Consider the following 17070-nt stretch of genomic DNA (forward strand, 5'->3'; position numbering starts at 1 on the left):
CATCATAACTATAATCATTATTGATTGTTTAAGTTTCGTAAATACAGAAAATTGATGCAATGATTCCGGCTAATTTGACATCGATGGGATAATTTTTCTCGCAATAAATGAATACGCGGAATCGCGGTTTTAGAGCTCCAGCTTTCAAAGCGAAGGTAACCTGCCAACGCCTCGTAGTCATGGTCAAAGTGAAGCGTGTGTGATCATATGAACACCTCCTGCACATTGGCCGTATCCCTGATAAAACGAACGCATATTTTTTAACCCACGCGTGCGTCGAAGCATGGCAACGCCTTCAAGAATTGAAAAAAAAAAAATGCCGTACGACCGAACTAGTGCAAATTACCCGCAATACCTCGGGTTTACTTGCCAAAGAGTTTTTCAGGGCCAGCATTAATTGCTCCCGAGTAACCGACGCACACTACAAGTACAAGCTGAAAAGGCTAGCTCCTCTACAAGCCCGACTTTTAATTTTTAGTGAAGGAGGCCAGGGATCCTAGCATAATCGCGACAAATGCAATCGAGAGACTGTAATTTTCCAGTTATCTCTGACAGCAAAAAGCAGATTATAGCGCCCTGTTTCTGACTGTACAGAAGTCGAAGCGTGTTAAATGATGGAGCCTTGGAGCCTCGCAGAATATTCAGCATGCTGCAGAGGACAACCTTATTTTTATACAATGAACATGCTGCCGCCGCAAAAATATTGAGGAGCAAGCAGGAATAAAAAAACGCAGCGTCAGGTGACGCGTTATTACTGGGAGTGAGAAAGGCACCCGACGTCGCAAACAACTCTGTGCTTTCTAGGAATAAACGTCTTTCGACTAATCTTGTGAATGCATTGACTCGTGCGCAAGCCGTCACACTTGCCTTGAGATATCATGAATACCGCATAACCATCTTCAGGCCGCTTGCTGCAGTTGTACGCGCAACAGCACGGCATATAGCTTGCACGCTGCAATAAAAGCACAGCGCGCAATATTCGCTCGCCGAGACTAGGAGAAAAATGGCGCGAAGGAAAAAGAAAACACAAGGAAAATGCCGAACGCGCGTCGGTTTCCAAGGGCAACGGCAGGGAGACCAATCGTCGCTCAGGAAATCGGGCGGAGAGCCGGCCTTCAGCGAAGGGGCGCGCAAGGGGCGAGGGGGAGACGAGGAGGTAGCGCGGCGGCGGCAAAGTTCAATCGTTGGCGTAACTTTCAAAGTATCAAGGGGTTTTACCCATCTGTATGCATCCGCGCCATCTCGTCCGGTTCCCGGCAACTGCCCCACTCAGCCTCCGAGATCCGTCCCTCCGCACACGCATACCACTCAGCCTCTAAGATCCGCACTCCTATACGCAAACACATCCCCTTCGTCCCACCATCGTGGGATTGGTCCGCTTATGCCGGCACTCCTCCCTCACAGCGTGAATTTTTTTATAGGCACTGTGCAGGAATGCATTTAACGGCTGCCTTTTCTCCACCTTTTGTCCGTCACGGTTCCGTCGACCAAGGCAAAACGACCATCATAAGAGTGCCAAAAATTATCATGTGTTGTTGCAGCAAGTGCACTTCAAAATATATTGTCAGATGAAGGGATACTAAATGCCAACAGTCTTTTTAATTCACTCCATCCAATAAGGAAATTGCGACGGCACAAGATTGTTAGTTTAGAAAAGCTTCTAGCGCGTGCGCCCTGATGCCATTTTCGGCCACTTAATGAACAAGTGAACGCGATTGAACTACTATTTTTCTCCTTTTGGATATCCCGTTCGTCAACTGCCGCATGCTATGACCTCGCTTAATGGTGTCGTCATCGGCGGAACCCCTAAGCCTGCGTGCCGGGGGCGGGGAGTAGGGTCTCCATTCTGGTGGAAATAAAAGTTGTTCACACGTACACACAATTTCACGAGTGCTGTTGCCAATCGCCTTCGAAAGTGACACACACACACACACACACACACACACACACACACACACACACACACACACACACACACACACACACACACACACACACACACACACACACACACACACACACACACACACACACACACACACACACACACACACGCGCGCGCGCATGCGCACACACACGCACTAACCACGGAAGAGGATTGACAGCGCGATTCCTTAGGAACATCAAACACAAGAGCAACAATGGTTTCGAAAACGACAAGCGACAGCTTTGAACCTCAAGGAGCAACGCGAACAAGAATGCATTCGGAAGCAACGAGCAAGAGAGCTTCCCTCTGATGTCGACGGTCAGCGAGAATGAGAACGCTTACGCAAGGAGTGGGTGACAGCCTTCAACAGGCAGTTATGTTAATGTGCGCACAAGTACTGCGCAAGCACCAGAAGCTCATCTCATCATCTACGATGATATTAATTAACGTCGGCGCTAAAATATCGCAGCGGTTTCTTGTGTTCATGCGCGAACATGCCCAGAGCCAAGCTTTATGTCAGATGTCAAAAACAATCAAACCAGCACCCTCCTCGGCCGGCATGACTGTGGTAGGGCCAAATTCCCGCGCAGATGTCATGCAGCAAAAGTGCATGACAGGACTGTCAATAAACGTGTTTCAGTCAATCATATCAGGGTTTATCACGCCATGAAAAGTGAGAGCTTTTCGTTCGAGATAGAAGATGCTCTTACAAAGCTGGAACTTAACGCTCACTGCAAGCATGAAGCTGAGGTGGCGTTTATGCAAATTATCACGAAGTAAATTCATACTCCAGTAACGTGCAATAGCCAATGTTTCGACCTCTGCGTCCGCGAATTGGAGCATTGATGCTAAATAATGCAGTATTTCGGTAAAATTATTACATCAGTATACTGAACCCACGAAGAATGCTTTCCGGCGAGCAGCAATTCATATTTATTTTCAAGGACAGCTCCCGCTTTTTGAATGAATCATTAACCTCTTCATCTCTCATTCTCCACAACAGGCAAATATAGTAGCATTCCTGAAATATCATCATCAGCCTGATTATACCCACTGCAGGGCGAAGGCCTCTCCCATATTTCTCCACTTAACCCGGTTCTGTGCTAGCTGCATCCACTTGACCCCTGCGAACTTCTTAACCTCATCCACCCACCTAACTTTCTGCCGCCCCCTGCTACGCTTTCCTTCCCTTGGAATCCAGTTTGTTACCCTAAGCGACCATCGGTTATCCTCTCTTCGCATTACATGTCCTGCCCATGTCCATTTCTTCTTCTTAATTTCCACTAGAATGTCGGTAACCTGAGTTATTTCTCTGACCCACTCTGCTCGCTTTCTATCTCTTAATGTTACCCCTACCATTTTTCGTTCCATAGCCCTCTGGGTTGTCCTCAACTTAAGTAGAACTCTCTTGGTTAGCCTCCCTGTTTCAGCCCTATAGGTGAGTACAGGCAAGATTCAATACAAACCCCACTCAAATAACTTCTTTATTAACTTCCTGGACAATGCCATCTACTGAGAGACAGAGAGAGTGCGCGCCCGGTGCCGCTCCCCTCCTACTCCCCGCTCGGACTGAAGGGCGCGTATACGTGCTCGTATTACTAGTGCTACCGCCGCCGTCTACCCCTAAACGTTGGTCTACCCGGCAGAGCCCTCCGCGCTTCTTCCGAGTAGCTTCTACGGCTTGCCGCCAGGGAAGGCGCGGTGCTGTAGTCGCGCGACGAAACTTGAGCCAGGTGACATAAGTATTCACGTCTTCCTCTTGAAATACATCCTTGTCCCACTAACAAACATACTTGAAACAACGGCGAAAAAAGAACATCTACCGGCATCACCTGCCCTTCTTGTCCGTGTTTTTCTGCGCTGTCGTCGACTTGGCGCTGCTGTATTTGTTGACGTAGAAAACACGAAACAATACCAGAAACAGGCTGACCATAACAACCCAGGAGAAAACTTGTGCTTTCGGGTAACCACAATCGATGAAAAGTGGCAGAGCCATGTGAATGATCATTATGACGAACTGAGCCATCTGAACTTGCGTTAAGTAGCGCTTCCACCAGAGGTACTTCTGCACCGAAGGCCCTAGCAGGGACATGAAGTAGTAGGAGTACATTATCACGTGAACCAAGCTGTTCAGGACAACGTCCAGTATGACGTGGCCGTCCGCTCCGCAGGCGAGACCGAACCAACCTTCGCAGACGACCAGTACGTGATGGACAACGTGCAGGAAAGAGACGTGAGAGTCCTTCTTGCGCAACACAAAGAAAATGGTGTCCAAGAAATCGGCGATTCTCACCCACAGGTACCACCAGGTGTGGTTGAGCAAGCTCATAGTCATCTCGTCGCGTGCCTCAAAATCGATTCCCTGACAGAGGAGGCTGTAGCCGCCCCCCAGGTACGTCCTGGACAGGAAGGCCACCACAAAGTAGGCGTTCAGGAGAGTCATGGAAGCGTCGTAGAGCATGATGATCGGCTTGATGTTATCCAAAGGTTTCCGTTGTTTCATGAAGCGAGGTCCGCCGATCTTGGCCACGTAGACGTAGGCGCAAAGTAACCCTATGAGGAACTGCTTGTTTCCCACCAAGGCCCAGCCCTGCGTGCGTGGATCCCGTGGGAAATACGTTGCCATTGAATCGTATAGCGTATTCATTGCGGTAATAAAATACATTCAGGTCCTTTGCCGGTTTTTTAAATGAGTGACACAAACGAAGCCATCGCTGCTCGCGGTGACGCGTTCACGACTGAACTTCTCTTACAGATCGGACAGAAGCTTTATGCGATCCCTCCACCTCATTCGGTAGGGGAAAAAACGGTATAAAAAGCGGAAGGGAAAAGCGGAAAAAGATCACTAGAAAGCGCGCTGCATTCTAATGACGTTTAGGACAAGTTAGAGGAATGGCGCGTTCAGCATTAAATGTAGTCGAACATGCTATACACTAAAAATGCTCCACATCCTCCCTGCGTTTTGCATAATGCCGCAACAGGCGCGCTTCTAAGTATGACTGCTTTTTCTGAGGCCGCCAAGTTTCTACACCGCGTCTCTTTGTCTGTCTTCATCTGCATAAATGGTAACTCATTTCATTTTATTACCTTAAAGGCCCCTAAAAAGGGGTGTTACATAAGGGGTGGCAAGAGCAAAAATACATAATCACAATAACAGGAAAGTTTTGACACTATCGATGAACTGTGGTGTGCAAGTGATAAGAGCAATGTTGTCCGGAAGGCCGTTCCAGTCTGCAGCTGTTCGAGGAAAAAAGGAATTTGAAAACGTGACGGTACGTGAACGTGGACGGGCAACTTGTAGCTGATGGCTGGTGCGATGAGATATGCGTGTGGGGGGAAGAATATAAGGTGCGATGCGCATAGGACTGTGGAAAAGTTTGTGAAATAAAGACTGGCTGGCAATGCGACGACGGAGCGATAAGGGGGATAATCCGGATGCTGTTTTTAAGGAGGAAACGCTGATTTCATAAGAATACGATGAATGAATAAAACGAGCGGCGCGATTTTGAACAGATTCGAGGGCACTAATGAGGTAAGCTTGATGAGGATTCCAAATGGGCGATGCAAATTCTAGTTTGGACCTGACGAATGATTTGTAGGCTAATAACTTTACGTGTTCGGGAGCATGATGAAGATGGCGCTTTAAGAAACCTAACGTCCTGTTAGCTGACGATATTATGTTAGTAACATGCATACTCCAAGAAAGATCGCTACAAATTGTTATGCCTAAATACTTATATGATGGAACTAGCTGCACGGGAACTTCAGAGATTACGTAAGGAAAAACAAGTTTCTTCTTTAATACGAAGCGCGGCTGCCCGAGAGCTCGTGAAGAACTTAACTGTAGGTTTTATTTTTCGTCCCTTGGCGACCGTTCAAGGTCTATTAGGTTCAGACGTCACGTAAAGTGCGTCACGCATCTGGCCACAGCAGTGCAGCAGATGAAACTGGTTGTGTTAGTTGCTGAGCGGTACATTTTCTGACGCTCAAGGATAATTAACAAACCGAATTCCTGGATTACGCCAGAACTAATGCAAGCAAAACAGAAGGTAAAACGAAATCGTAAAGCTAGCGTTCAGATAAGAGAAGCAATGTATGGTATATGAGTAGACACCTAGCTAGAACACCTAGTGAAGGACTCCCGAAAGATCTTTTTTTCTTTAATGCAACCTTGCGAAATTTTATAACGGAGGCGCCTGAAAAATTCTGATGCATGGTTTATTAATCCGTCTGTTAAATAGGAGGGAACAACCATCCATCTGTTCAAGCCTTTAACAAATGTTTTCTTCAGCCTACACTAGTGTGATAAGTCTCACACCAAATTTCACCTCTCCTGAGCTGAGAGTTGAATTTTGTAGTAATCGTGTAGTAGTATGTAGTAAGCTGGATTATGTAGTAATCACCGAACAAGGCGCACTAAATCTCCTACTTAACATAAAGAAAAGGCCAGGGCCCGATGGCATCCCCAATGGAACTTAAATTAACTTATTCATATTTTTCGTTTCTCGCTTAGTAATGCTTCGTTCCCTATAGCGCGTGGAAGCTACCCAAAAGTTATCACGGTATTTGAAAATTGCAGAACAGCAGACGTAGCTAATTATCGTATTATCTCATCTATACTTACGTGCTCGAAAATACTTGAGCACGTAGTATCAAAACACTAGTAGTCTTACCTACAAAAATATAGCTAATTATCTAGAGTCTAGCACAGTTTCCGGAAAGGGTTATCGACAAATTCTCAACTGACTGAATTATTACAGTGACTTTTCCAAAGCAATAGATTCATGTAGTCGGACAGATATTCTTATGGACTTTGTCAAAGCCTTCGATAAGGTAACACACTCAAAATTAAAACAAAAATTAAGGCATTTAGGAACGAGTCCATCATAAATTGGTTACTCATAATTTCATGGTCGTGAGCAGTATGTTCAGACGGGAGAAAGCAAATCTACCCTTTCATGCGAGTACCCCACAGCACCGTTCTGGCCCTCTGTTATTTCTCATTTTTATTAACAATCTGCTTGGGAACATTAATGTACCAATAGGGTTTTTAGCAGATGACTGCGTAATTTATAACACCATGAAAACACGAAACGACCAGATAAAAATATAATCAAATCTGCAAAAGTAAAAAAAAAAATGGTTCTAAACCGAACGAAGACTCTCCTAATGTCAATAACTGGGAAAAAAAATAATAAAATATTTTTCCTACAACAAAGAAAACTAAGTAATCGAAATGACAATTCAATGTAAGTATACTTGGGCTTCATATCCATCCCCCATATCCGCTGGAACACTCATATGGATTTCGTGAGCTCGAAAATTCAAAAGGCACTTCGAAGCCTTAAGCGGAACATACATCGATCATGCAACCTTTCAAATAAGACATATAAAGGCTATAAAATTGATTAGATCTATCATAGAATGCACGAAGCATATATGTGACTCATAAAAGAAAAATAATTTGAGTCTCAAAGATTGAAAAGGTCCAGCGACCTACTGCCAGGTTCATATTTAACACATACCGACATCATACCTCTCCCTCCTGTCTCTGTTCACAAGTTGTTTTTCCTACGGTAGAGCCGTATGGAAAGTCCGAACGGCTCTCGACAAATCACAAATTTTTTCACATTCTTTCTAACGAAACATCGTGACATAGTCATTCTATGTTTATTCCAGCTCCTTCTATTCGCAATGATTGCTTTAAATGCTTTCAAATTTCTTTTCATTAGCGATTAATGCGTGAAATTCTCTACCTTGCAGTACAGAGGATTGCATGTCTGTCGAATGTTTCATAAAAAGCATCACAGACGATGTTGCTTTTACAAGTTAATGAATTTGTTTCGTTTGCAGGTGCATCTAGCGTTGTATGACTGTTATATATTTCTTTGATTTATTGTGGTGCCGGCTGCAAAAAATTTTGTACCTCACTCCAAGCGTTGTTAACAGCATGCATTATTCTTAATTTAAATACCTTATTTAAGATCCGTTGCTTCATCACATTTGTTTTTTTTTGTTTATAAGGCCCCACACATGGCTGGCAGTATAAATAAGAATAGTAATAATAAGGCTTATTGCATATCATTCGGATAAAACATGACAAAGAGGCGAGCCCGTCAAAACCAACGTGATATGTGAAGCGTGAGGTTTCTTAGATTTGGTCCAAAATAATATTTCAGGTACAGCCTGCTATTCAACTATAGGTACAGATGCATCATGATAAGGCAACAATTGCTAAAAAACACAACTTTGTGGGAGATTGTCTCACGAGGTGTACAATACAGTCAAAGAGAAAGAAAATAATGTACAATAAAAAGTACAGGTAAAATCAAGGATAGTAGAAAAGAATGTACAAGTGAGATGTTTTAGGTTTTTAACGAATCGATTTGTACGTATCCGGAAAATTGAAAACAGTATCGCCCGGGTTCCTTTAGCGAAGTGCCTAGAGTGGCACGGCGCGAGATTTCGTGAGGATTTTCTTAAAGTACAACATAGTGAGATTCTTAAAATCGCTACTCCAAAAGCGGCTCGAGATGGAACTCTATACAAAAATAATACGAAAGGAAGGCATCCCAGGTAAGTCAAATAAAGATACATAATCTTAAATCGTGCCATTGTATTAAATTCTTTTCTGAATTCCGTTCAGCACAGCATTAATAAGTTTTTGAAGTTGCACAGAGCAGTTTCCAAAACAGTTATACAGTAACGAGCTATGCTGTAGACGAGCGCGAAAGCGACCATCTTATGAACAGAAAAAGGGGCGAAAGATTTGAAACTGAACAATAGCCATGATATACTACCAAGCGTACTACAAACCTGTGTGACATGGGTTCGTTGGGTTGAATCACTTTACAAATACACTCCCAATAATAATAATAATAATAATAATAATAATAATAATAATAATAATAATAATAATAATAATAATAATAATAATAATAATAATAATAATAATAATAATAATAATAATAATAATAATAATAATAATAATAATAATAAAGGTGGTCGGTCAGTCAGGAAGCATATAAACCAATTGGTTCAACGATAAGGCGACATCTTTTTTAGATATTTATCTAAAGATAGCCATAATCGTCATCTTTGTCATAGAAATAATCATGATTAGCACCAAACGGTCAGTTTGACATTGCATGCGTTCTCTCAATTACATCTGGCATTCATTCGCCTGAATTTTAAGGGATTAGGGTTAACGGAGAATACCTATAGTAACCTGTGATTAGCCCATGATGCTAAGTACCTCAGGAGATCAGTTGCAAAGGGGAATTAATGGTCTAGACAAGCAAAGCAGGAACGTATAGGCCTAAAAACCAATATGCACAAGACGGTAGGCAGCGAGGCTCTGGAAGTGGTTGTTTATTTAGGACCGATAGTGGCCCAGTCCAGGATCACTTAAAGGGAAACAACTATATAACAATCAGGTTGGGTTGAAGTGCATTCGACAAGCACTAGCAGATCATGAACGACATGTTACTAGTACCCTAAAACTATCTTATCGGCACTCACCTATGGGGTAAAAACGTAGAGGACAACGAAAAGGTTCCCACTAAAATTGAGGAAAACGCAGAGAGCTATTGAACGGAAAATAATAGGTGTAAAGCTAAAAGGAAGAAAGCGTACAGAGTAGGTCAGGGAACAAACGCGAGTTGCGGACGTCCTAGTCGCAATCAAGGAGAAATGGGCATGCCTAGCACATAAGTAATGCGAAGGCAAGACAACCTATGGTCGCTAAGGTCAACAGTCTGAATTTCAAGGAAAGGCAAGCGTAGCAGGGCCCGGCAGAAAGTTACTTTACGGTGATTACGTGAACGCAGCTGGCACATGATCGAGTTGATTGGGGCGATACGAAAAGGCCTTTGCTCTGAGGCAATAGTCGGTTGATGGTGATAATGCTATCACTAATGTCAGAGTAAGAACCAGAAAACAGCTCATGGGCAGTATCGAATGGCAGTATCGAAGATATCTTCGATACTATCTTTAGATAAATTCTTTTGTATCGGTATTGGGTATCGTGTGCTGAAAATGAAAGTATCGGAGTATCGGTATCGAAAATACATTTTTAAAGTATCGTGTATTTTGAAGATACTCGATACTAAAGAAAACTTTAAATATTGAAAACGCTGTGAGACTGGGTTGACGGCGCTCGCTCACACGGTATAGTACAAGCCCTGAGAAGCTCAGCTTGTAGTACCGCTCGAGTTCCCTACAAATTCCCCGGCCCCTCAGAGTGAACCACATTTCCAGATTCCCTTTCTTTAAAACTGAAGGAGACAATGGTAAGTATAGGTGCTCACGAGGTGCTTTACTTTTGAGTGCAGAGTGCGTACCGCGAAGCTGCTAAGCCTTCAACATACACACAGAGAGATATGAACAAAGCGAAAACTCAAGGCGAACACGCAGTAGGGATCAAGCACACTGCTGTACCCGCTCTTCCCGCCCTTTGCAATCCGCCCCCGTCTCTGCGGCGTTTGATTCTCGTCGAGCAGTTCCCTCAGTGTGCAGTCGGACGCAGTAACTGTAATAACTATGCACAACCCAAAACCCTTGGGCTCCGCGTGCCGGCTCTCCTTGGCGGCAAGAACACAAGCTTCAGTCCAACGCAATGCAGTCGGCTAACCATGTTATTGTAGTTACGGCGTTCAGCTGAAAACAAATCCATTCTTTGTAACTGCACAGGCTTCCACTAGGCTTTTTTTTTCTTGAAAAAAAAAAATATTACGTTCAAAAGTTTATGAAATGCACGACATGAAAGCTATGAATGAAATTTTCCAGCACAGTTCGAATAACAAATTATGCGTTGTCAAACATTTTTTTTTTGCAAAAACATTTGAGCAAACCTTGAATAATACTTGTAAAGATATCTGTATCTTAAAAAAAAAACAAAAACTTAGTTTTTGAAGTATGCGAATTGATTGACACCATATTGATCACTTTCTGTTAAAAAAAAGATACTTCTACCTTTTATCTACAACCAGCCGTAGTTCTCCAGCGACGCTAGTGAACCTCGAGTTTCTTAACTACCTCCAGGATGCTCGAGTCAGCGCGTCTATGGTTCACTCTTGCCGTTGCGGCTGAAGGAAGAAAGAAAAGAAAATGCACGGGCCTGCTACTGACTCTGTAGCTGAGCCAAACAAAGCCTATGTTTGGTTTTGGTTTTGTGGGGTTTAACGTCCCAAAGCGACTCAGGCTATGAGAGACGCAAAAGCCTATGTGAGACCGATTCTGGAATTTAGCTGCATTTTTTTTTCTGGGTGTCCAAAATATAAGCTGCATCCTTTGCTGCTTTTAGAAAGACGGGCGCTGCGCCTCTGCCTAGGGCTTCCACAGTCAGTCCCTACCACTGTTCTGTACTTGGAGGCCCGCATTCCGGACCTTAACTCCCGTTTCCACCTTCTAACTGTCAGATCATTCTTGCGATCATTTGAGACTACTCCCGGTGTGGCTATACCTATTTTTGTGTCAAACCCCGCACTCTTTCTCACTCACCAGTAGCCAAGGGTCTGCAAGCCCCAGGTTGTTTACACGCAGAGCATTTTAACAAACATTGGTGTGGACCTTGCTTCTATATGTCCTATTGGTTGCTCAACGTCCTTTGTGGATATAAATTATGATTCTATATTTCCATCTAATGTGAAGCACTTGCCCTCAAGTCTAATATCCAGTCTCCTATGTGAACACCTTGAAAAGTTCCCTGATCACGCTGTAATTGCCACTGATGCGTCTGTGATTGCGCACAAAGCTGCGATTGGAATTTTTTCGGAGTCTCTTTCCTGGAGATTTTCGGTGCGTGTCCCGGATTACACACCGATATTTCTAGCAGAGTTTATGGCAATTTGGCTAGCGCTACTAAAATTTCCCTGCAGTCATTCAAAAATAATTTTTCTATCAGACTCTCTTTCTGTTTTGTTGTCACTGGAGTCAGCACGGGATGCTCTGTTGAGCCGCTCACTAAAGTATTTCATACCGGGGTGGGTGAAAGAAATACGCTTCATCTGGGTTCCCGGACACAGCGGTATTTTCCAGAACGAAGCGGCAGATTTCCTGGCTAAATCAGCTCTTGATGCATCTGTTTCATGTACCATTCCTAATATCACCATTTTTGGAATGTCCCGTTTCCAGCGATATCAATACCTAGCCGCTACATGCAATGATTCTTTGCTATCTACAGCCGAATACCAGCATCTCATATACTCATGAAAAGTTCATGTAAATCACGGCAGTGTGAGGTTACGATGACTCTCCTGAGATGCAGGATTCCTCGCTAAAATCTTTATTTATGTAGATGCGGGATCAGCCCCACAAACCTTTGTGAGGCTTGCGGTGAAATTGAAAATATTGATCACTTCCTTCTCGCTTGCCGAAGGTTTTCACATCAGAGGAGGGTGCATTTAGAAACTCCAATTGCACGCTTGGGATTTACGTTATCGGTCCCGCTTCCACTCTCCTTCGGTGCGAGTGCGAAAGGATTTGCGTTGCCTCAAATTTGTCAGTACTTACATAACTACATCTCAGCTACGGACAGATTCCCTTGCTAATTGCATTCCAAATTTACAAAACTCCAAATTTTTGCTTCATATTTTTTCAATCAATCTTTTCTGATCTTAAATCTTTTGTTTTTGTTTAGTTGTCAATTACCTTATTACACTAATTCAGTTTGTGTAAGACATTTGGCAGTCCACACTGAACCCTGGCCAATCCCCCTTCGTGGGTACGTGCCAAATATCAAGGAAGAAGAAGAAGAAGCTGAGCCACCTCTGCTGCCTGATTTATTTATTTATAGGAAGGGAAAGGCGCGGTAACTGTCTCACTTGTTTTCTGTGGACACCGCAACCGCGCTGTAAGGGAAGGGAGAAAGGTGGGAGTGAAAGTGGAAAGAGAGAAAGAGGAGCCGTAGTGGAGGGCTGCTGCCTCGTATGGACAGAATAGAAAATAGAGAAGAAAAAGAAGAGGGAGAGAAAGACGCGCGTCGCAACAGCCGTCGTCCACAACCGAAACGGTAGCGGGTGCAATGACGGCCTACAACAGATAAAAAATATGGTGGCAGGCTAGCCCCCGCCGCAAGCGGCAGTAACCGACCTGTCCCAGCCCCGTAGGGCCAGGAGCAGCCACCGGTGTCCCTCCGAATGGGCTCGTTCACTCTTACACGCTGATAAAATGCATCTTCATCTAATGCAACACTACGATATGCTCGTGTGCGTATATAGAGAGGCGTTTCTCTTCTGCGTCTCTTCTAGCACGCCAAAATCGCACTCTTTCCAGATTAAAAAAAAAAAAAAAAACGTCATTTTATTTTTTCTCGTTTTCCTTTTAGCTTTTAACAATATACAGAACATCAAAAGTTTGTTATCGCACTAATGGCAATAAACTGCTCAGTTCTTCAAACGCACACAGGTTGTACCTTTGTATATATAGACAAGTGCTCGCAGGTCGGGTGGTATGAAGAGGATTAGTTTAAAGAAATATTTCGCTAGGCTGCTTGTGGAAGCAATCGCTTAACTGTAACTATGACTTCAATTCAATGTGAAGTTTTGACAAAGACAGCTGCCCAAGCAATAACTCCGTGCTGGCGTATTCGTTCAGCCCTTTCAGAAAAATTACGCTGTAGGAATGTTCTAAAGATTCCAGAAAGCCCGGTAAAATTTCCTGATGCTGCTAATCGTATTACCACCTATATTATGTTAGGATTTCAGTGATGTATCGAAGTATCGACGATACACCACCGAGTATCAGTATTGAAACTCGATTTAGATTCTGTATGTTGTATCGGCATCGGAAATAGAATTTTTCAGGGTATCGAGTATCGGTATCGAAGATACTTTCTTGCCCAGCCCTTCCAGAAAATATAGTTACAAATTGACGCTTACTTAAGTCAAATTTTAAGTAACCCTGCCCGCCTAAACGGCGTTCAGAAAACGGTAGCCTCGGTTTTTGAGCGTAGAATTCATCCAGCCTAATCGTCTACTTCTACACAAGCTGCACGTGATAACTCATTCGCCTTCAAGAGGATCGTTAACGTACTGCAATGAGGCAATGTGGCAGCCGCAAATACCGATGTGACCATGAGAGCAGCACGCTGCTTTAGCGCTCCTTGACAAGTATAGGTGTATACACGTTCTCGATGGTGCAGTCTCTGCAGCTAAGAGTGCGTATCCATCTCCTTTTGCGAAGCTGGCTTCACGTAGCGCCTCAAACTTCTCTAAGAGCTGCTTCCTCTTACCACTTATGTACATCAGCGTAACATTGATGCCACGTGTGTAGTTTTGCTCCTGATAGGGGAAGACGCTTCCTTGTCATGCACATCTGCATTGACGTCGGCTGTGCACGCGTGACTCGAATACATTCTGATTAAAGAAACTACTAGTCGACTTAAGCTCTGAGCGTTTGCTCGGTTAGGGATCGATAGCAAGCCAAGACATGCCCAGCATGCGCCTGGTCCTCTGCCGCGAAGTACATGCATGGACTAGGAGCCGGAAGATAGCCCGTACGAATTTCGGACGGATTTTTTTTTAGGTAAACGCAAAGGAATCATTGAGCCATGCGACGCGATGAGGCTGCGCGGGGAAGGCTACCGTCGTTCCATCGCTTTGTAGGCAACCCCCATGCAAGTGAGGGACGCCTGCACAGGAGCGGCGTTTACATGGACCCGACAGGAGCGGTTTGAGTTGAGTTATCGGGTCAAAAACCGGTTACAGGGTTCATGTAAACGCTGTCGGGTTGGATTGAGAAGTCGAGGGGTCGAGTCAACTCCGGCGCAGGAGGTGGGTTGACTGGACTCGACCCTGCTGCAGGAAGCAGTCGCCTTCACTCCAAATTCTGTACAGCAGGATTGAACCCATTTGATTTTCCTAACAGGTGTAAAAGAGCAGTACACGTAAATGGTTTGTGATTAAGCGGACAGGCGGACACAAACTGTCAGAATTGTCACCGTAAACTCAGTATAATTACCTAAAATCGTTACTTAACTTTTTATCTATTGCAGTTAGCATTCACGTTTCTACTGCAAACGTTAAGTTTGTTCTATTTTGTGCGATTTTATATGGGGGTTTATTGTCACAAAGTGACTCGGGCTATGGAAATGCCGTAGTGGAGGGCTCCGGAAATTTCGACCACCTGGGGTTCTTTGCTGTGCATTGGCATGGTATACAGCATACGGGCGCCTTGCTTTTTGCCTCCATCGAAAAGCGGCCGCCTCAGCCGGGATTCGATCCCACATCCTTGGGCACAGCAGTCAAGCTCCCTAACTACTGTACCACCACGGCGGGGCGAATGTGCCTTGAGACATGAATATTATTTCAAATACTGTCTGTAGAGTGTTATTTTACTATAGATGCAGTTAGCTCTGTGTTTTTCACCTGTACAGTTTTAAAACGGACAGCGGCGGACCTCCACGAAGAACTCGTGGCAAGTATCCTTTCAGTACAAAATGGGGAAAGAAAAACACTTTAACACTGCATGATTACTTGCCACTGGCTTTTTGTTATTGAGTTCAGTTGCATTAATTCGTTGAAAACATACCATTGTGGCTAAGCGTGATCATGCCGGTGACCTGGAGGCACTCCAAGTCGTCACAAAAGAGGTATGAGAAAATTTTTAGTAGAGCATGCCTCTCAGTACTATAATTAAGATGCTATAAATATGCTAAATGTTGCATTAATATCGTTCTTTTCATTCAGAGCTTATTTGCTACTTGTGTTCTTCATTTATTGGCAGTATTGGTAAAAGAGACTCCATGCAGGCTTCCCGAGGGGTGACAAGGGATATATGATCAGTGTGGTCTGCATTCTTTCTGAATTTTGTTTTGCATTACAGATCGCGCTCCCTTCATTAATGATTGAAGAAGGCAAGCATGCATCGGACCACCGTCATTAGCAGCGTATTCGAAAGCCTCAAGGCTGACGTTGCCAATATCACAGCAAGTTTCAAGAGTATCTTTGAGATTTACTTGGTATATTAAGTATTCTTCGCAAACACAATATGTAATTTCCAGTGTTGTTGTTCCATCTCCTAGGAACGTACACCGAGTTTGCCCCTGAGGCCCTCACACAATATAAATGGAATAGATAAATAGAAAAGTTACAAGATGTCTACTAAACGCTGCTGGATTAACGACATTCCTCCTTTCTCGCACGACCGGCGAAGACACAAAAGCGGACGAAAAAAGCGTTCCAACGCATTGTCAGCACGGACTGCGACCTGCATGAGGTAAATACCGCACCCGCACTCGGCGTGCAACTCTCAGCACCAAGACCTTGCTCAGCACTGCATTTCGCTAGTTTATATTGGTGTTTTTAACTCTCCCTCCTGCTGTTCTGCCTCACCACGAATGTTTCTCGCGAGCTGCCTCTGCCAAATCCATGAAGGGAGAAAAAAACTCAAGAACAAAACATCACACCTACACTTGCACCTCGCCATGGCATGCTAGCGCAGCCGTTTGCTAAGAAAAAGGTAAATAAAAAATGCGCACTCCAAACGGATTATAAATACCCTGATAAAACAGCGCAAATAAATAACTCGCGACAAGGCTCCGACGTTGACGCTTCAGATACCAACGTTTACTACCGCACTGCGCAGATTGCCTCCATTACATGCAGAAATCTGGTGCTCGCGTCAAACAACACAGATTAGGAATAAACGGCCTCCGTCGTCGCCTCATCAGAAGCGCTTTCTTAATGTCTTACTTTTGAGGTATGGCTTGGAGCATAGCTTCGGATCAGCACTCTCGCACTCCCATGGAATAGATAAATAGAAATGGAATAGATAAATAGAAAAGTTACAAGATGTCTACTAAACGCTGCTGGATTAACGACATTCCTCGTTTCTCGCACGACCGGCGAAGACACAAAAGCGGACGAAAAAAGCATTCCAACGCATTGTCAGCACGGACTGCGACCTGCATGAGGTAAACACCGCACCCGCACTCGGCGTGCAACTCTATATATATATATATGCCCTTGAGAGATTCGCCCTTCCTCTTTACGCACACAGACAAAGAAAAGAAACGCGACATAATTTTACCGCTTATAGGGGAAGTTAATGTAATTTCAAACTAGCACTGGACTGCAGTTTTAAAATACGTGTGTTAAAACTGCAGTCCAGTGCTACTGAGGTATTTATTAGTGCAACAAGAT

The 17070-nt window shown here is 44.1% G+C and overlaps 1 pseudogene; it reads right to left on the bottom strand.

Annotated features, from left to right (window-relative positions):
* Window positions 1-3399: 3399 nt before the first annotated feature.
* LOC146191094 (very long chain fatty acid elongase AAEL008004 pseudogene) lies at window positions 3400-4701 on the bottom strand (annotated as a pseudogene).
* Between the last annotated feature and the right edge of the window lie 12369 nt (window positions 4702-17070).

The sequence above is a fragment of the Amblyomma maculatum genome, chromosome 4 (genome assembly GCF_055883805.1).
Source record: "Amblyomma maculatum isolate TAMU_Amacu chromosome 4, ASM5588380v1, whole genome shotgun sequence".
NCBI lineage: Eukaryota > Metazoa > Arthropoda > Arachnida > Ixodida > Ixodidae > Amblyomma > Amblyomma maculatum.